Source organism: Notechis scutatus, chromosome Z, assembly GCF_049901735.1.
Source record: "Notechis scutatus isolate UNSWTSFEM ecotype Mainland chromosome Z, rNotScu1.2, whole genome shotgun sequence".
NCBI lineage: Eukaryota > Metazoa > Chordata > Lepidosauria > Squamata > Elapidae > Notechis > Notechis scutatus.
In genome coordinates this window covers 68,823,470-68,845,405 of record NC_142025.1, presented here as the reverse complement: position 1 = coordinate 68,845,405, position 21,936 = coordinate 68,823,470, and the positions used below count along the sequence as shown (strand labels likewise).

General features: G+C 44.8%; 1 long non-coding RNA gene across 1 annotated transcript in view; it reads left to right on the top strand.

The window, feature by feature from the left end:
* Window positions 1–20,945, top strand: part of LOC148128917 (uncharacterized) — a 31,626-nt gene extending 10,681 nt beyond the window's left edge. Inside the window, exons 2-3 of the long non-coding RNA XR_015746018.1 lie at window positions 103–237; window positions 20,509–20,945. This is a non-coding gene — a long non-coding RNA (uncharacterized LOC148128917). The remainder of the gene's footprint in view (window positions 1–102; window positions 238–20,508) is intronic.
* Window positions 20,946–21,936: the final 991 nt, after the last annotated feature.

Genomic DNA, 21,936 nt, shown 5'->3' with positions numbered 1-21,936 from the left:
AATAAATGGACTTCATGGGGGGGAGTACTGGAGGTTTTAGTTGATGAAATGTAAAACTTGGGATCTTTCTTGACTATGCTTGCTTACTTACTTACTGCGCAGATGTAGCCCCTTATTTGCCTAAGCCAAAGTCAACTGCATACCAGATGTCTGAAACACTACCTGAAGATGCCTCACATGACATTATACACATCTCAGATTGGATGGACAGTTTGAACTATTGGGGGAACTACTGAGGTAACTTTCTATATGTGATTTTCACACCTATTGCTTCAGATCTTGTATTATTCTGATGCTACCATGTCAATTTTCAGTAAAAGTCCTTTTTTCTAAAACAATGGAGTCTAATGTTTTCTTTCTTGGATTTTGAGTGGAGCCTCACCTGACATACAAGATCTCTGTTTTACCAGCCCACCGGAGATTTATTTCTTTTATCTTCTGAGGTGGTCTGGAAACAATGTCTAACTCAGCCAGGGATCAAGGAGATCTGGGGGCTGCTGGAAATACAACCACACTGCTTCTCGATGCTCAAGAGGAGGCTGAGCTGCTGGTAGGGCTGCAGATCGAAGGAAGCAGAGGGCGAGTAAAAAGGAGAGAGGCAATTTGAATTGCTTCCATTGCAAACTCCTAGAGGTTGTGGGAGGAGCTGCTGGTTGCTTGTGAAGGAAGCAGAGGGCGAATACAAAGGAGAGAGGCAGTTTGAATTGCTTCCATTGCATTTCAAATTCCCAGAGGTTGTGGGAGGAGCTGCTGGCTGCTTGTGAAGGAAGCAGAGGGTGAGTAGAAAGGAGAAAGATAGCTATAAACCAAGAATTTAGGGTAAGTGTGCTTGAGATTGTGATTTTATTTTATTTCAAAATGACTGGCTTAGTTCAGTGTAATACTTGTTTTACAGCTGTCTTTCACAGTACTCTTTTCAAACTTGGATACTGTCCTCTTTATAAAAAAAAATACCAGTCTACATGGACAGATTACCTATCTAGAATCTCTAATCTGTGCTCTCCAAGCAGAAATTAGGTGCCAATCCAGCTATCTATTGAGCTGCCGTGCTACCAGCCCCCACTACCACAAAGATCCTTCAGGAAAAGGGCAGTATGGACAACCATGGGATCTGGCAGGGTGAGAGCTGTGGACTATAAATGCAAAGCTTTTGCTATGTCCCAGCATAACAGATACAGTGCCCTTGCTGACTTTAATAGGGACACTAAAGTGACAGGTCAAGGTAGTTGTGATAATGATAACTCAAGTAAGCTGGGGATCATGGTCCTAGAAGAAGAACTTACTTTGGAAAGGAGAAAGTGTGAATCAGGTATTACGCCCCAGTCACACAAGAAGAGCAAGACATCCAAAAAAAGAAGCCACCTTCTGGTTAAGGACTCAATTGTAAGGGATGTAAATTTAGGAAATAATACTGAGGTTTTGAAAGAGGTCAGGTGTCTACCAGGTGCTACTGCCAGCAGAGACAAGAAGCGTATTCTTAAGATAGTCAAGAATGCCAGCAAGGCCTGTGATGTTGATGCTATTATATATCTTGGTACAAATGATCTGTCCCAGAAGGATGTACTTTGTGTTTAGAAAGACTTCCAGAGCTTGGGGTATGACCTTAGTAATATGATCTGTAGGCTTATCTTTTCAGAGGTTCTACCAATATTCAAGGAACAAAAAAGGGAAAGGGCAGCATGTAGCAGAGTTTAATGTGTGGCTAAAGGAGTGGTGTAAAAGGGAAGGCTTTGGTTTTGTTAGTCATGATGTCTGCAGCTGGTCCAATGAAAAACTGTACAAAAGAGATTCTAGGAGGTTTTCATCTTTGGCTTCATGCATTTCTGTAGCAATATAGTGGTCCTTTACATACAGTGCAACTCTACCTCCTCTTTTATGGGGTCTGGTTTTTTTTAATAGTTTGTATCCTTCTACCAGTATGTTCCAGTCATAGGTTTCATCCCACCAAGTTTCTGTTATTCGAACTATATCATATTTACCTTCATGTATTCGTAGTTCGAGTTCATCCTGTTTGTTCCCCAGACTTTGTGCATTTGTATATAGGCACTTGAGATCTTTATGTCTGACACTGTGTTTACTGTGTACATAACCTGTGTTGTGCCTGCCTGTCCCTCCTTTGTTGCCACCTGTTTGATTAGTGCACATGGTATGGCACTCACTATTAAATGCTTGGTTTTGGTTGGCACAAGGTTGATAATCTTACCTGCACAAACATCTATTTTGCATGCACTGGTATCCTTATTAGTTTTAGGTTGCTGGGGACAGAAATGTTCGGAATCCATTAATTCTCTGTCCCCGCTGTTCAGTTTAAATGTTTATCCAGGAAATCTGTGAATTTAATGCCAAGTAACTCAGTCCCTTTCTTTGATAGATGCAAACCATCTCTTTTGACAAACTAGAACACTGGGCCATATCTAACAAAATGAAATTCAATATAGAGAAAAGTAAAGTCCAACACTTAGGCAAGAAAAACCAAAAGTACACATATAGACTGGGTGAAACCAGGCTCAATAGCAGTAACTGTGAGAGGGATCTTGGAGTCTTAGTGGACAACCAGCTAAATATGAGCCAGCAGTGTGCAGCAGCAACCAAAAAAGCTAATGCAATCCTAAGTTGTATTAACAGAGGGATACAATCAAGATCAAGGGAAGTACTAATACCACTCTATAAAGCCTTAGTAAGACCACACTTAGAGTACTGCATCCAGTTTTGGTCACCACATTATAAAAAAGATGTTGAGACTCTAGAAAAAGTACAGAGAAAACAACCAGGATCATTAGGGGACTGGAGTCTAAAACATACAACGAACGGTTGCAGGAACTTGGCTTGGCTAGTCTAGTAAAGAGAAGGACCAGGGAAGACATGATAGTGGTCTTCCAATATTTGAGGGGCTGCCACAGGGAGGAAGGGGTCAAGCTATTTATAAAGTGCCTGTAGGCCAGACAAGGAATAATGGATGGAAACTGAACAAGGAGAGATTTAACCTGGAAATAAGAAGAAACTTTCTGACAATGAGAGCAATCAACCAATGGAACAGCTTGCCCTTGGAAGTTGTGGGAGTGCCATCAGTTGAGACTTTCAAGAAGAGATTGGAGTGCCATTTGTCAGAAATGGTGTAGGGTCTCCCACTTGGGCGGCAGGGGGTTGAACTAGTTGACCTACAAGTTCTCTCCTGTGGGAATTATTATTTGTTCCTTGTGTACGTGCAAGGACAACGGGTCTTCTGGTAGTTGACTGCAACACGAAGCAAGGAACAAGGTCAAAATGTTGCCATTTCTTACCCAGAATTGTAGCAAACTTAAACTTTGCAGCTTTGTATGCTTATGTGAATGAGCAGTGCATTTTGTGTGATGTAATGCGTTTGTGACAAGACACTAACAAAATTGTTACAAGGATTGCTTCTAATAAAAGAGGGTGTCAGAGTTTGCTCTCTGCTCTCATCCCGATCTTGCTTCAAGACGTCGTCTCAGTGTTTTCATTCATGAGAGACCATCAGTGTTTTCATTCATGAGAGACCACCACAAATGGTGAGCCCGACGTGATCATCTGCGAGGTGGTACGTCTTTGGACCATCCATACTCATCGGCTGGCATAGCCTTGGTGCACCTCATCCCTGATTCGATCGCAGGCGATCGCCGTGGATCCCTCGTGAGTATGGGTGGAGGATTCTCTCAGGACCAGAAATTGCACATTGAGGAACTAAGAGAATTAACCAAACGAAATTTTTTACCTTTAAAAAGGGGGGCTCCCTTCATGCCCCCCTTACAAAAACCTCTATTGAGGAACTCCTAGAATACATTTGGCAACACTGCCCTTCTTATCCGGCTAAAGGCAGTATCAAAACTACAGTATGGAAGGAGATTGGAAAATACCTTCACGAAAGTCCTAGAGCTCCTTCATCTATATTAATTGCTTGGAGGGTGGTTTTTAAGGCTATCTCCTTTCTAGAGCAACCCCTACTTGCCCCCTTTCTGCACCCCCTCCCTATGTGAATTCTGCTGTACAACTCTTGCCCCCTGCTGTGACGCCCGTGTCTTTTAAACCGACTGCCCCCCCAGAGACAAATGAGATCAGTAAATCTCCCCCAACAGCTCCTAAAAATCCATCAGGAGATGTCAAGGTGGGAAATCCTAAAATAAATACACCCCATGCTGGGAGAGTTGAAGCAGCTATGCAAGCAGCTTTTCAAACAGGACAGCTGGAGGGTGGGGAGATTGACTCCATGCAATTGTTTCCCGTTCAGAGGCAAATTGATAATGCAGTAAATTTACAGGCTGTCTGGAATCCACTGCCTTTATCTCTTTTAAAGAAATCTGTGAGGGAGTTTGGCATTCAAAGTTTGCTTCACAGTCTGGGGCAAGCTCAAAAGATGATTCCACAAAATTGGAAAGAATTAATGAGAATGATTTTGAACGGGACACAATACATGGTATTTGATGCAGAATATCAAAGAGAAGCAATTAACAGAGGAAATAATTTAGGGGGTTTGTATATACCTGATCAAATCTATGGGGCAGGGCAGTTTGCAACTGTGGAGCAGCAGGCAATAAATTTTCAGCCTTTGGTCGCGCGGGGGGAGGCAACCTTGGCAGATTTGATTAAAGCTTGTGCTGTAGTAAGTTTGCAATTTTATAACATGGAGACCTTGGCTGTAGCTTTGCAAAAGGGTCTTAAACCTACTGGGAATTGTTTCAATCGTGGGAAGCCTGGCGATTTCAAAGCCCAATGCCGGGCCCCAGAGGGAGGTGCTGCTCTTTTCGGAAGAGTTGGCCTTGCCTCGATCCTCAGCTTCTATGAAAGGTTTTTTGTGATTCCAGGGATTATTGATCAGGATTATACAAATATTATAAAAATTCAATTTTATTCAGATGTACCTGCTAATCTTGCAGCTAGAATGATTCACCCTCATGCCCTCCTCAAAGGAATCTCTGTGGTTCCCGATCTGCTTTATCCTTCCTCAAAACTCTCAGCCATTAACCTTTCTTTTTTTTTTTAACAAGTTTTATTAATTTTTAAAGACATACAAAACATAAATACACAGAAACACAAAACATAAAAGCATAAAAAATCTCTTTTCTGAAAGTTGCTTAGTCCCGGGTCAAAACTCTTGGTACAGACACAAATTCAAATTCGTGTTCATTTTACATACCATTCCATATCTTATTGGCATTTTCAATTTTCTACATAACTTCTCCTTTCTTTTGAATTTTCTCAATTTTGTTTTGTTTGTCTCCTCTCAATTTGAATCATGGTGTTTGTTGTTCTTTGTCTGTTCTGTTTCCAGCTATCCATTTGTCTTTCTTCTTTGAAGAAAAACTTCTCCTGTGTACTAAATGGAGTATGATGCCTTTATATTGATATTCATTTATATCTTAAACATTTAGCACATTACTTTTCAGTTAAATCACATGCTTTTATGGGAGCACCTATTTTCCATGGTTGTCCCCCCCCCCACATCACATATTATAGATCATTATTTCATTGCAGTGTTCCCCCTTCTCCTACTTCAGGTCTCTCATTTCACAAAAAGTTTTGCTGGGATAACATAGTCTAATCATTGATGTTGACAATCATTTATGTCTTAAATATTTTACCCCTTTCCGTTAGATATCATGCCTTTGTGGGAACACTTATGCTTTCCAAAATTGTTTCCCCCCCCACATCCCATGTCTTAAATCATTGTTTCATTACAGTATTCCCCTTTTCTTGGCAGAGGTTTCACTAGATTATACTGAGTGTTTTGTCACATTTTGAATTGCATGTTGCTTCCAGTTTTCTATGGTTATTTCTGGATGCAGGTGTAGAAGTGCGGTCTTGTGTGCCTTTCTGGAATCCCTTTTTCAGTGGAATTTGTCCATTATCTCTGGAGAACTTTTGCTTCTTTGCATCTTGCTCCCCACCATTAAGGCTTCTCATCTCTTCCTTTCTCCCTTGCTTCTTCTTCTCCTTGTCCTCTTTGCCCCCTTGTCTCTCCACCTCCCTTTTATTCTGCTTTCCCTCTTTCACCTTATTCTTCTCTTTTTGGGTTGTTTTTCCAGGCCTTAAAGTCTTCTTCTCCTCCTTTTTCTCTTTCTTTTTTCCTTCCCCAACCAAAGTCACTTGTTCATCAAAGATGGCTTCTTCTTTGCCCCAGTCATTCTGTTGCTCATTCAGCTTTACATAAGTACAAACCGCCATTTCTAAAAATTGGAAGGGAGTGCCAGGGACATCTTTCCCTTCTTGCTTTTCTTTTTCATATTTTTGATATACAAGTTTCAGTCCATCCACACGTGATGCCATTGTGTAGACATCCCTCGTACAATTACAACAATATTTAGGGGCTATTAATTGGACCCGTCCCTATTTTGGCATCACTACACACATGCTCAGCCCCCTGTTTGATGTGTTAAAAATCACTCAGGACATACAGCACATTATGCAGAAAAGGTAGGTCGACCGATGTCACAACAATGCTCCTATTTCCTTAATCTTGCTCAATACACCTCATCTACCTACTGCAATTCTTGCTCAAAGTCTCTCTAAACTTCTCATCCTAGAATGGATACATCTGCCTCATACCCCTCGTAAATCCATTAACCCCAAACCTTTGCTCTTCTCTATACTTATTCACAAAGGGCGTCAACGTTGTAAAGCCCTAATGGCTATTGAACCCTCTGTACTATATATCCCTATGTCATTGTCCGATTGGGAGGTAATGTTATTGAATTCAGAATCATTACAAATTGTAATGGGAGAATGGCCGGTGACTATTTCCTGCCATCTCCCTGCAGATGACCAATTTAATTTACTTAAGCTGGTTCCCTTTAATTGGCAATTAATAGAATCCACAGCCCTCATTCCCTCTGCGATCACTATATATGCAGATGGAGGGAAGCAATATGGCACCTGTGCCTGGTTTTCAGAAGGGCAATGGCGCACCAAAGTTACTCAGCCACAATCGTCTGCCCAAAGGGCAGAACTTGCTGCTGCTATATTGGCCTTTCAACATTTTCCCGATCAACCTTTCAATTTAATCCTGGACAGTCTTTATGTCACTTTCATAGTAAAGAATATCTCCGATGCATATCTCTCCCCCACTCTGGACAATGACCTTCTTACTAAATTCATTTCGCTTTAGCAACTCATCTCAACCCACTCCCACCCTTTCTTTGTTGCTCATATACGTAGTCATCAACCATTTCCCGGCCCATTACAAGAAGGAAATGACAGAGCTGATGCAGCGGCCTCAGCCGCACCCGCTGCTACTATTCTATCCGCTTTCTCTCTTTCTCCCCTAACCCCTTGGGACAGTCATAACTATTTTCATCAAAATAAAAGGGCTCTTATGAAGGAATTCCAAATCACCGCCCAAGAGGCTGCTGCAATTATTCAACAATGCCCTACTTGCTCAGGGACAAGCCATTGCTGAACGGACTAATCAAACCCTTAAAAATAATTTGGAAAAATTCAAATTTAAGACTGTCACAGGGTTGCCAGGACTCCAGAATGCATTATGTTTGTTTATTTACTCTTAACTTTCTCAATGAGTCCGGATCCCCCCAATGCACAGCGGCATCACGTCATTTCGCTTCTTCGCCTCATCCTGAACCCAGACCAACGGTATATTTTTGTCAGCTTCCAGATCCTCAGTGGAAAGGTCCTGCTGAACTTATAACCTGGGGACGAGGGTACGCTGCTGTTTCCTACAACAATAAGGCCTTTTCTACCCAAACCAGCCTTGCCTACATCAGCATCATGAAGCTGCCTGCTGCATTCATCATTTGCTTCCTGGGTTTCCACATCGTTCCAGCCGATACGACAGCCACCCCATCCTCCTGCGACGCCTGCATCAAAACTACTCGCAGCGGAACGAAGACCCAATCCACCCTGATCTATCATACTTTGAAGCCTGAATGCAACTCCACGACAGTCTCCCCTTGTCTGCATAACAACACTCAATATGCACGATGTTACACTGCTGAAGGCATTCAATGCTACGAGCCAAAGGCTGTGGGGCCCATCACCGCCTCGCTGTATGTCTATGCCTACAAAGGAGGATCCAGCTCTGACCTTGCCTCAATGTTCTCAACCAGTCAAGCAAAAAATGGGTACATAACCCATAATGTCACTCGGGGGGGTACCAACACTTCTGTGTGTTTTGATGCTTGCTTTGCCATCAGCAAAGGCCAAGGTCCTAACGACGCTGCAGGAGTTACCTGCGGCTCACACAGCTGGCAAAGATCTTATCTACAGGAAAAGAAATATCTCTTCCAAAAGGTGTCCGGGACTAACATGGGGGCCACCACTGTTTACAACTATTGGTATACCCCTATATACATGCTTAATAGAATTATAAGGTTGCAAGCTGTATTAGAAATTATAACCAATGAAACTGCTCTTGCTTTGAAAACGCTAAAGAAAGTGCATTGTCTAGAACATATATCATGCAAAATCGCTTGGCTTTAGATTATCTCCTTGCCAAAGAAGGAGGAGTGTGTGGAAAATTTAACCTTAGTAATTGTTGTATTGAGGTAGATGATAGTGGAAAAGTTATCCAACAAATTACTGATAGAATGATCAAGATTGCGCATGTACCTGTACAAACATGGAATGGTCTTGATTTTAGAGACATGTTTGGATCCTGGTTCCCAAAATTGCCTGGTTTGCAAGCTATTGTAGCGCTTATTGGTATGATTGCTGCGGGATGTATTATATTGCCTTGTGTATTACCTATCTTTGTACACACTACTTCTAACAGTTTATCCCTCTTGGCTGAGAAAAAAGCCACTGCGCAGGTAATGGCTCTCTGGAATCAACAAATAACTAACACATATGAACCACTGCCATCCGAAGATGAGATGGGAGAGCCAACCTGTGACGATCCAGACAAGGACAAGATGTTTGTGATGGTCGAAGAAGTCACGAACGCCATGGATAACATCAGCATGCACAGCACTCTTGCCTACGTGCCTGACAAAGGCTGTTATTGGGACTAAACACTCCCTGTCTCTTAAAAAAGAAAAACAGAGGAGATGTGGGAATTATTATTTGTTCCTTGTGTATGTGCAAGGACAACGGGCCTTCTGGTAGTTGACTGCAACACGAAGCAAGGAACAAGGTCAAAATGTTGCCATTTCTTACCCAGAATTGTAGCAAACTTAAACTTTGCAGCTTTGTATGCTTATGTGAATGAGCAGTGCATTTTGTGTGATGTAATGCGTTTGTGACAAGACACTAACAAAATTGTTACAAGGATTGCTTCTAATAAAAGAGGGTGTCAGAGTTTGCTCTCTGCTCTCATCCCGATCTTGCTTCAAGACGTCGTCTCAGTGTTTTCATTCATGAGAGACCATCAGTGTTTTCATTCATGAGAGACCACCATACTCTCCCAACTCTGATTATCTGTTATCTGAGAAACCAGTGGTCTGACCCAAATGGTCCTTGTGAGTCGGATGGAAATTGCTGGAAGAAATCCCCTTGGGGGTGACGACTGCCAGATGGCATCAGGGTGAGAATGCATGGCAAGAGGAAAACCGAAAAGACCTTTGGTTAGCACAAGCTTTACATCTGTTTAATGAGTCCATGGGGGACGTAGACCTGAAGAAAGGTATGGATTGCTGACCCATGAAGAAACTGGGGGAGAGAGGAGGGAAGCAGAAGTAATGGGAGCTCAGCCAGCCATCCCAACTCAGCCCAGGCCAGTTCAAATGGCTGCTGCCACCCAAGCCACTCCCTGGCAGGGGGAGCAGTCCCACAGATGCATCAAATTCCAAAGGTTCCTCCACTGGAAGTAAAATATGGAGGAAATCCTAAGGAGTTAGGATTCTTCCTAGCCCAAGTTTGGAACCATATGGAGGAATATTATGATGATTTTGCATCAGAGGCAGCTAAAGTGAGATGTGTCACCAGAGCTTTAGAGGGAACCACTGCAAAGTGGATGGTGAAATTACATAATGATAATGCCCCTCTATTGATGAACTATGACCTGTTTATGGCAGCCTTGCACACCCAGTTTGAAGATCCTCTTGCTGAACACAAAGCTAGGATTAGGATGAAAACTATAAACCAGAGGTGGAGGTCTGTGGCTGAATACACCCAGGAATTTAGAGAGGTGGCGTGCCATATTTGAGGGTGGTCCCAAGAAGCCCTGATAGAAGCTTTCAAGGATGGGCGGAATGAAGATGTTTATCAAAGCTGTATCTCCAGAAGAGATCCTAGAGATCTGCAACTCTGGTACGTGTTAGCTGCAGATGTGGAAATCGATTTGACCAGAAACAAATGCAGTAGTGGTCCCAGCTGGAGCAAGCCCTCTCCTACAAATTCCCGAGAGGCCCCTAAAGCTCAAAAGGGTAGATCGTCTGTGAAACCCAAAACCACAGTGTGCTTCCGATGTGGAAAGGAAGGTCACCGGGCTGCAGATTGCCATACTAAGTTGAAGCCAAAGGGGGTGCCAGCAGGAGGAAAAAAATTTGAAAACACCTCAGGAAAGCTGCATGAAACCGCCTTGAAAGCAGAGGTTGAAGAGTTTGCCCCTCTGGGAGGAGAGGAGCTGGGAACTCCAACCCCTTTTGGCGAGAGTTAATCTGACTCCAACGACGATCATCTGGTAAGTCTCAAAATGGGCCCCATGACAATCCCAGTGAAATTAAAGGTGCCTGCTTCTGGCACCCAAGGGAAAATCTTGGCCTTGCTAGACTCTGGGTGCACTAAGTGTGTAATTAGCTCAGAAGTCGTGGAGAAACTGGGATTGAGGCTAAGGACTTAAAAAACTTCCATAGCCTTTTGCCAACTGGATGGATCAGTAGCTGGGGGTGGCCCTGCACATTTCATAACAGAACCAGTGAAAATGTCGATGGGGCGTTTATTGTTTTATTGTTGCCCCTGGGATGGAGCGCCCATTATTACTTAGTTTGCCCTGGCTTAGGAAGAGGAATCCCCAAGTGGATTGGAGGAAACGGCTACTGTGTATACGCACCGACCAACCACCAGAAGGGGAGGAGCTGTCTCTAATAAAACCTCAGAATTCCACGGAATTGGTGTCGATGGGCAGTGAAAGCATTGCGGGGGAGGAAAATATCCCTGAAGAGTATTGGGACTTAAGGGAGGTTTTAAGTGAAAAAGCGTCAGATGCGCTCCCCCCCACTCATTACTCTACAGATTGTAGCATTAAGATTCTGCCGGGGGTAAAGCTTCCTAAGCCTAAACTTTGTTCAATGACACCGCGGGAATTAGAGGAATTGTGGTTGTTTATCAATAAGAACCTTGAGTGAGATTTCATCCAACCTGCTAGGTCTTGAGTGGCGGCCCCAGCGTTGTTCCGAGAAAAGAAAGATGACTCTCTTCACTTATGTGTTGGCCTACATAATCTTAATGGAATTTGTGTAGAAAACATGTACCCACTCCCCTTAATGAAGGACATGTTGGCTCACCTTGCCAAGGGGAAATTTTTCACTAAACTTGATTTGAGAGAAGCGTACTACCAAGTTAGAATTAAAGAGGGAGATGAATGGAAAAATGCATTCAATTGCCCTTTGGGGTGTTTCCAATTCAATGTTCTCCCATTTGGCCTGCAAGGGCCCCTGCCATATTCATGCAGCTGATAAATGAGGTGCTGCATGAATATTTATACAAGGGGGTGTTGGTTTACCTTGACAGCATCCTTATCTACACAGAGACTTTGGAGGAGCACATGAAATTGGTGCAGTCAGTTTTGAAAAAACTTCAAGCGGCTGAACTGTATGCAAAATTATCCAAGTGTGAATTTCACCAAGAGAAAAGGGGCGTTGGTACTTACCTGATACGCCCTTTCTATTTGAGCTGCAAGGAGCATCCATAGATGGGAGGTGCTTCAGTCTCTGCTTGCTTAGGCTGAGCTTGAATTGAGGAATGCTCCTCCTTCATCATGTGACTCTTCCAGGGCGTTCCCCAGTTTTGCGAAGGCGAGAGGAAAAAAAGGTTGCTCCTATCTCTATCACCTAAATAATTTTTGGTCCTTGCCCGAGAAGAGAGGCCCCCACCAGACGGAAATTAGGGTGGGGCTGGGTGCTCCTCGCAGCACAAATAGAAAGGGCGTATCAGGTAAGTACCAACGCCCCTTCTCCTATGAGCTGCTCGGAGCATCCAGAGATGGGACATACCAAAGCTTGGCCTGTCCTAAGGGAGGGACTCCGTCTGGTCCTGAGTCTCCCTGGGGTCCCTAAGAACACGCTGTAGGACCCGCCTGCCAAATGAAGCCTCCGCAGAGGCAAACACGTCAATTTTATAGTGCCAAATGAAGGGGGAAGGTGAGGCCCAAGTCGCAGCCCGGCATATTTTGATTATTGGTGCCTGGGTAGCCCAGTCTGCAGAGGTGGCTGTGCTCCTGGTTGAATGGGCTGTTATGCCCTTAGGAACTTGAAGGGCTTGGGACAGATACGATTTGGCTATGGCCGCCCTAATCCATCGTCCTATGGTAGAAGATGACACCCTGTGACCCAGTGTTTTGGGTCAGAAAGACAGAAATAGGGCCTCAGACTTCCTGAAGGGCTTTGTACGTTTGATGTAAATACGCAGGGCGCGTCTTACATCGAGTTTGTGCCATTGTTGTTCCCTTTCCTGCGATGGATTGGGACAAAAATTGGGGAAGATGAGCTCCTGGGCTTTGTGGAAAGCCGAATTAACTTTTGGCAGAAAGGTGGGGTCGGGTCGGAGGATCACCCTATCTGCGTGAAAGACACAGAGGTCTTGCCTGACAGACAGGGCTGCTATTTCTGAGATATGTTGGGCTGATGTAATGGCCACCAGGAAAACTACTTTATATGTTAGGAATTGGAGACCCGTTTCCCTCAAGGGCTCGAAAGGCTCTTTGGTGAGGGAGAGGACTTTATTGAGGTCCCAGGTGGGATAACGGTGGACTGGGGGGGCGTAAATTGGTAGCCCCTCTAAGGAAGGCTCAGATGAGGGCGTGGTGAGAGGGAACTGAGACCCTCATAAGAAAGGACAGAAGACAGGGCAGCTACCTGATGCCTTAGCGTGTTAGGGGACAACCCCTTGTCAAGTCCCTCCTGGAGGAACTCTAAAATTTGAGCTATGGAGGGAGAAACTGGGTTGATCTGAAGCTTGTTGAACCAACAACAGAAGATGGCCCATGTGGCATTATAAATTCAGATTGTTGATGGTCGTCTGGCAGCTAGGATGGTGTCAATGACCTTATTTGAGAGCTGACCTTTCCTCAAAGTGCTCCGCTCAACCTCCAGACGGTCAGCTGGAGCCATTGCGGGTCCGGGTGCAGGAGGGGCCCTTGGGACAGGGAAATCCTGTCCAGAGGGATCCTCCGGGGGGGGCACCGAGAGAGTGCAGAGGTCCGCAAACCACGGCCGTCTGGGCCAGTAGGGAGCTACTAGGAGCAACTCCGCCTTTTCGTGGAGGAGCTTTTGGATCACCCTGGGTACCAGAGCCAGAGGAGGGAACGCATAGAGGAGCCCCCAGGGCCATGGGCAGCGGAGCGTGTTGTGATTCTCCGCTCCTTGGGACAGGTATCTTGAAAGGAATCTGGGGAGCTGGGTATTGAGGGGGGAGGCAAACAGGTCTATCACCGGTTTCCCGAATATGCTTGTTGCCTCTGTAAACAGGGATGGATGGAGGCGCCACTCCGAGTGGTCTATGGTGGCCCTGCTCAACCAGTCTGCCTGGATGTTTGATAGCCCTGATATGTGCTCTGCCTTGATGGACAGAAGGTTGGTCTCTGCCCAGCGACAGAGACGCTCGGCTTCCTTCATCAGCTGGATTGAATGTGTGCCCCCTTGCTTGTTGATGTGTGCTTTGGCTGTGATGTTCTCTGTCAAAATGAGGACGTGTTGCCCACGTACCTGGGGGAGGAAGCTGCGCAGGGCCAGGAGAACGGCGTGAAGCTCCAGCCAATTTATACTGCACGATTTTTCTATTGGACTCCATCTCCCCTGGGATGAGAGAGACTGGAAGTGGGCACCCCATCCAGATAGGCTGGCATCCGTGGTAATAGTCAGCCTTTGAGGCTCCTTGAAGAAGCAGCCCTTGTTGATGAGTGGTCCACCAGAGGAGGGACGTGAGGACCTTGGGCGGGACCCTGACTGGGGACTTGGAATTGCTTCTTCCGGATCTCTGGTACGGGAGCAGGAACCACTGTAGGGATCTGCTCTGGAGACGGGCCCAGGGAACAATAGAGATGCAGGAAATTATTTTCCCCAGTAATTTTGACAGTTCCAGTAAGGGCACCTTCTTGCGGTGCCTAATTTCTTTAACCAATTTCTGAATACTAAGGAGTCTTTCTGAGGATAGGTAAACCTTACTCTCCACTGTGTTGATAATAGCCCCCAAGTGGGTTATCTGAGGGAAATAACTGGCTCTTTTTCCAGTTTATGAGGAACCCACGATCCTGAAGGGAATCTAAAGTTGCCTGGGTGTCCTTGACTGCCTGATCGATAGATGATGATTGAATCAAAATATCATCAAGGTAACATTGGAGACGGATGGGGGTATTTCTGATATGAGCTGCCAGGGCAGCCAGGACCTTGGTAAAGGTCCTGGGGGCGGAGGCCAGTCCGAAGGGAAGGGCCATGTACTCGAAGTGTTGGTTATTTTAACAGAACCTTAGGAATTTGGAGTGGGAAGGCCGAATGGTGATATGGAGGTAGGCTTCTGTTAAGTCTATGGATGTGAGAAAGTCCCCCCGTCTGATCCCCAGTAATATAGATTGAAGGGAATGCATTTTGAACTTGCGGTATGTTAAAAAGCTGTTAAGTCGCTTCAAATCTAAGATGGCCCGCCATCCCCCCAAGTGTTTAGGAACGATGAAGAGGTGGGAATAAAAGCCCCGACCTCGTTGGTCTGGTTGGACAGGCTGGATGGCCCTAATGTTGAGCAGGTGCTGGATGGCGGAAGTCATCAGATTGCATTTAATTGGGTATTTGGAGGGGGGGATGACATAAAGAAATTTGGGGGGGTGGAATGGAAGTCGAGGGCAAGGCCTAAGCTAATGGTGTCCCTGACCCAAGAGTCGGAAGTGGAAGAATCCCGTATGTTGGCAAACGACTTTAGATGTCCGCCAATGGGGATAGAGTTGTCATGTCTACCTGGAACGTCGGAAAGGTCTGCCTCCGGACCCCCGAAAAGGCCTTTTATATTGGCTGCCCTTCCTACTCCTGTCTCCCGAGTCGGGTTGATCCTGGAATTGGCCCGGTCTGAAAGAGGGGGGCCTCTGATATTTGGGAGAGAAAGGGGCCTGGTAGGAGGGCCGAAAGGAACCCCTCCGAAAGGGCTGCAGCTGTCTGGAGTCTGACCTTCGGGTGAGGGAAGGGAGGAATTTCTTTTTGTTCCTGGTCTCCATAAGTATGAGGTCCAGGGAGGGGCCGAATAGCTTGCCCCCCACTAAGGGAGAGGAGGCCAGCTTGGCTTTGTTTTTAAAATCCGCCTGCCAGTATCTGAGCCATAGTAGGCGGCGGGCCTGGGCGTGCGATGTAATTGCCCTGGCAGAAAATTTGACGGAGTGAAATGTGGCGTCCGCCGAAAACTCCGCTGCAGCGGTGATCTTAACAATGTCCTGGTGTGCCCTGATGTTGGAGGCGGGGACATGCTGTCTAAGCTGGCGCAACCATCTAATAGAGGACCTAGTGAAGAAGGATGTGGCCGTAGCCGATCTTATGGCCCATGCGTCCGACTGATGGGCCCTGCGCAGGGCCAGCTCGGCTCGCTTTTCCTCCGGTTTAGGGCTTCTAAGGCCTCAGTAGGAGTTGAGGAGGATGCCAGACCCACAATGGGCTCGTCGACCTCCAGGGTGTTCAACAGATTAGAGAAATCCGGATCTAGATTGAAATTTTTTTTGTCGTGATTGGAGGGGGCTGGGGGGACCCCTACAGACGCCAGTTGTTTTTGGACCAGATCTGCAAGGACAGGGGGAACTGGAATAGTTTCGGCCTCTACCACTGGTTGGTTAAAAATGAGGTCTTCAGGTCCCTCCCCAGAGGGGGTGGGGTGGGCTGAGGAGGGTTGCTTACTCAAACCTGAGATATTTTTTGCTTTATACAATAAGGATTTGAATAGTTGCGGCTTAAAGAGGCCCGTGAAAACGGGCTGGTCAGGGATGAGCCCCTCATCCTCGGACATTTCGTCCTCTAGGGGATCCATATCTGATAGGGGTTCACTATAGTGTATGGACCCCAGATCGAAGTCGTGAGGGTCCCTGAGCTGATCACCTTCCTCCCCCTCCTCCCCCTCTTCCATCTCCTCCTCCTGCCCTTGGAGGGGGGGTTCCCTATGTAAGGGCACCTGAGCCAAAGGATGTTCAGACCTGGGTAGGGATCTCACAGAGTGAGATTCCTGTTCAGAGCCTACCGGGTACATACTGGGCCTGGTGGCTTGCTGGATGCCAGAAGCGATGCCTTGGCGAATAGCCAACTCCATCCAGGATCTTATCTTCTCAGGGATCTCCTCAGGGAGAGACTCCTCTTGGCGGAGACCGGCAGCAGTTGGGGTGAAGGTGGCCTCTGGAGCCACTCTGGCCAATGTTTCAGGAGTCAGAGCCTGTTGTTCCTGAGGTGGCAAGCTGCGCCTGGAGGAGAAGGAAACATCTGGAGGGGAGGTTGAGCAGAGGTAGAGGGACTGGAGGATGGAGGAACCTGAGGCACCTTGGGTGGTTCCTTAGATCTCCTTTCTATTTCCTTTTGCAGGGCCTTGTGGCGCCTTAGGGCGTCCCTCTCAGCTGCTTTGGAGGTCTCCTTAGCCTGCTTGCGCAAGTGGTGTGTTTTGGCTTTTGCCTTCAAAGAAGGTCCTCTCGAGGTATTGCCATCTGCCATTGCAATGGCCTAAATATGGCTGGAGTAAGATAAAGAAATGAAATGAGGCGGTTGGCAAGCCCAGGGCCCGATCTGGCAAGACGGTGTCCCTGATCAGTATTACCTCCCCCTTTTAGAAAATTTGTCTTTCTATTCTCTCCTTTTTCTTCTTCTTCTTATATATATATAAGAATATATATATATATTCTGTGAAGCCTGATGATGGCAGATGAGATTCTGCTGAAACGTTGCTACAACTTTAAAAGAACAACTACAATGACGTGGGAAAATACCCGAACCAAGCCGAATACCATACATACATACATACATACATACATACATACATACATACATACATATATATATATATATATATATATATATATATATATGTAGAGATATGTAAGGTAGCCAAAGAGGAGAGAATTGAGCCGTACCTCAGTGATAATATTTTTAAGTTTGAAAATATTATACTGTCAAATATGAATAAATGCTATAATCAAGTTTGAGTTATGTTTCTATCCCTGCTCCTGGGATAACAGAAAGAAAGCCAATAAACCAGATATCGAAACGCCTAGGCCCAGTTGAGTTAAGGATAGGGCCTGTAGCAGCCTCTCTGCACAGGCTGACACGAGGCCTGGGTGCAGCTGCTGTGCTGCTGGAGAAGCTGCGAGGCTGGCCAACAAGACTCCAATTAAATACAAGCCAAGGTAATCTGGAATAAAAGCTGCAGAAAAAAAGCCAGGCGGGGGCCTGCTGTTTTGAAAATTTTCCACTCACAGCTTCAGAAATGGGAAAAACAAAATGGCGTGTGCCACGAGGCAGCCTCCAAAATGGCGGCCGCAATGACAACGTGCCTTCCAGCAGCGTTTTCCCCACCTGGCAAGCTAAGCTGAAGCTCGGTTTAGAGAGGGGCCAGAAGGAGAGAATGATCTTTCTCCTTAAAGTAACAGCAAAAGTAAACTAAAGGAAAAATGGTGTTCGAGAGTGGGGGGGGGGGAATGCGGAACAGCTCAAACGAAGCAAATAAATACAAAGTACACTGAAACGGAGCGATTGGCACAGTGACAACAAATTAAGGCAGAGAGAGAGAGAAGGGATTTTTGGCTATGGGAGGTAGTGCGATGATCGCTACTGACCCTCCCTTTGCCTCCCTTGGGGGCGAAATTGCGCTTTCCCTTAATGGCAAAAGAGCCAATTGCAACAATTGCGCAGGCTAAGGAGAATAAAAATCAAACCTGAATAAAGCTGAATTAATGCTGATTGAGAGTTAAGAGAATCCAATATTTCCTGCTTCGCCAAGGAGCAAAGAGCAGAACAGCCTGTCTAGCACGAGGCTGAGCAAAAACTGGGGAACGCCCTGGAAGAGTCACATGATGGAGGAGCGTTCCTCAATTCGAGCTCAGCCTAAGCAAGCAGAGACTGATGCACCTCCCATCTCTGGATGCTCCGAGCAGCTCATAGGAGAATTGACTATTTGGGTTACCCCATATCGCATGAAGGCATAGAAATGTATTCAGAAAAAATCTGGGCCATTTTGGATTGGGCTGTCCCTCGCACCAGAAAATAATTGCAGAGTTTTCTAGGATTTGCTAATTTTTACCGCCAATTTATCCCAGTGTTTGCAAAGATTGTGTTACCTATTACAAACCTCCTAAAGACTAAGGAAGAATCAAACCCAAAGCCAAGTTGACCATTAGAATGGTCCATGGAGTGCCAGGTGACTTTTGAGAAGTTAAAATGACTCTTTGCAGCTGAACCAATGCTAAAGCATCCAGAGCTGGACACCCCTTTTGTGATCCAGGCCGATGCAAGTGTTGTGACAGTGGGACCGGTGTTGCTTCAACCTAATGAGAGTGGAACTTTACAACCTTGTGCTTACACCTCCTCAAAATTAACTGAGATAGAAAGAAGATGGGGTATTTGGGAAAAAGAAGCATTTGCTGTCTGATGGGCATTATTAATTTGGAGGCATTTTCTCGAGGGGGCAAAACACTCCTTTGAGGTGTGGACGGATCATAAAAACTTAGAGGCCCTAGAGACGCCTCAAAAATGATCTCCTAAGCAAATCCGCTGGGCGCAATACTTTAAGCGGTTTAATTTTTCATTGAACTACCTCGGGGTGTGTGTGTGTGTGTGGAATTTTATGGCGGATGCTTTATCTAGGTTGCTCTAAAATAACAGTGTCTGCCGAGAAATGATCCGTCCTATTGTTTCTACAAGGCAACTGGCTGCCCCGATGGTCACCAAAGCCCAGAACAAAGGGGATGTTACTCTTTCAAGTGATTTGACTGTACAGTTAAAAGTAGCTTTAAAACTGGATGATTAGTTCTTGATCCACTCAAATGACTGTACTATTTGAGATGGCTAGCATGGATGGGGGCCAAATTATATATACCAGCTAGCCTTAGGGGACCCATTTTAAAGCAAGCCCATGATTTGAAAGCCGCTCAACATTTTGGTTTTGTGAAAACCTTACATTTGGTCAAATGGCAATTTTGGTGGCTAACTTTAAAATACATAGAAGCTTATGTAGCTAGTTGTCCTAGTTGTGCTTCAGCCAAATGGCCATCTAGAAAACCTGCCGGTCTACTACAACATGTAGCTAGGCTGACTGCTCCATAGAAGGAAATTTCCATGGACTTTATAGTAGAATTGCCTGAAAGTGGGAGAAATAGTCATTTGGGTGGTTACTGACTTATTTTCCAAGCAGGTACATTTCATACCTTGTGCAAAAATCCCATCTGCAAAAATGTTGGCTAAACTGTTTATCTTACATGTGTATAGACTATATGGTATTCCTAAACTGATTATTTCAGATAGGGGGTCCAATTTACATCAAACTTTTGGAAGGAATTCCTGAAGTTATTGGGCTCTGCCAAGGACTTAAGCTCCACCCACCACCCACAAACAATGGGACTTGTGAGAGAACTAACTCGGTATTGGAACAATACCTTAGGTGTTATATCAATTATCAACAGGATGATTGGTCTGATCTACTGCCTTTCGCAGAGGTGGCTTATAATAACTCTGTTCATAGTAGCACTGGTTTCACCCATTCAAGGTAGCTACGGGTCAGGACTTTGTACCCATACCAGAGCTTCCACAGGAGAAATCCAATGTTCCATCATTGACAGAGTGGATAACCCAATTCCAGCTTACTTGGCCGGTTACCCATAAAGCCTTAGATGATGCTCATTAAGCTCATAGAAAACAAGCAGACAAAAAGAGAGCTCCACAAAAACCATACCAAGTCAGTGATAAAGTCTTTTTGTCCACTAAGTATTTACAAACAACCAAGAAATCTAAAAAAATGGGTCCTAAATATGTGGGACCTTTCCCAATGGTAAGAATTGTGAATCTTGTTGCAGTGCAATTACAATTGCCAAAGACACTTAGATGGATTCACCCTGTCTTTCATGTCAGTTAAAATCAGAACATACATCTGATTTGCGGATTTGCTGCCCCACCAGTTCCTCTTTTGATTGAGGGCGAGCAACTTTGTGAAATTAAAGAGATTTTGGATTCTAGGAAACAGAGAGGATGACTCCAGTATTTAGTTGTTTGGTAGCATTTACCCCCTTCTCAGTCAGAATGGGTGAATGAATGTGATGTCAGAGCCCCTAGGCTTATACAGGCATTTCGTTTGAAATTTCCTGACAAACCCCAACTTGTTTTAAATGTTTAATATTGTCTTTGGATTGTTTATTTTCCTATTGTTATATTTCTTTTTCTTTTCTAGGGCTAATGCCTCTTTTGCAGGAGGGCCGAATGTCAGCCTTCAAGAATCCTTCTTCTGCTTATCTTTCCAGCTGCCATAGAAATGGGGGAGGGAAGAATAATTGGACTTCATGGCGGGGTGGGGGGGAGAGTGCTGGAGGTTTTAGTTGATGAAATGTAAAACTTGGGATCTTTCTTGATTATGCTTACTTACTTACTGTGCAGATGTAGCCCTTATCTGCCTAAGCCAAGGTCAACCATCTTGGTATATCAGATGTCTGAAACACCACCTGAAGATGCCCCACATGATATTATACACATCTCAGATTGGATGGCCAGTTTGAACTATTGGAGGTGGAAACCTGGGGTAACTATATGGAATTTTCACACCTGTCGCTTCAGATCTTCTTCTGATGCTACCATGTCAATTTTCAGTAAAAGTCCTTTTTTCTAAAACAATGGAGTCTAAGGTTTTCTTTCTTGGATTTTGAATGGAGCCTCACCTGACATTAGCTCCAGAAAGACTAGGCCACCCTATCTACAAGGCAAAAGACCTTCAGTTCCAGGGTGATAGGATTAGCCCTCACTCAAGATCCAAACCAGGACAAAGCCATTAAGCCATAATACGAATTGCCCAATACCCTTTCAGAACACAACCCTCTTCATTATATCATCACCTAGCAAAATTCAACCAAGTCTGGGACACAGACAGCCTACAAGGTTAGCCCGCATAGCCCCCTGGGAGTCTGACAACCAATAGGATTCATTTCTTGCAAGGGCCAAGAGAGGTCTAAATATATATCACTCTCTACTCCATGTGTTCAACAGCATGTGCTTAATGGTTCTGCTCCGTTAAACCATCCTTTCAAGCAGTCTCCATGTTTCCAGTGTCTTTCTCTCCACTTGGAATTGAATCCAGATGGACATTTCTTCCAACAGTCACATGATCAAATTTTGGGTGCTTATCAACCAGCATACATTATGATGACTGTGTCGTCCTGGAACTGTCATTTATAATCTTTCCAGGGGGCTTCTGACAGGCAAAGTAAATGGGGGAAGCCAGATTTGCTTAATGACCATACTTAATTGAAGTGATCTACATGGAAAAAAAGTTGTAAAATAGGACACAACTGCCTTGCTGTGAGGCCCAGACCCTCTCCTTTTCTTTTTTTCCTGTAAATTTTATTTGAGTTTTCACAAAGAAAAAAAAGAAAAAAAAATACAAATAAAACATCTTTTTTGAAAGTAACGTAATCCCGGGTTACATTTCTTTATATTCGACTTCATGCTCATTTTTATATTCTATTCCATATCTTATTACTATTTTACATTTTCAGCATAGCTTCTCCCCTCTTTTAATTTTCTCAATTTTATTTTAATTATCTCATCTCAATTCAAATAATTATATTTATATTTTTTGTCTGTCCTGTTTCAATTATCTATTATCTTT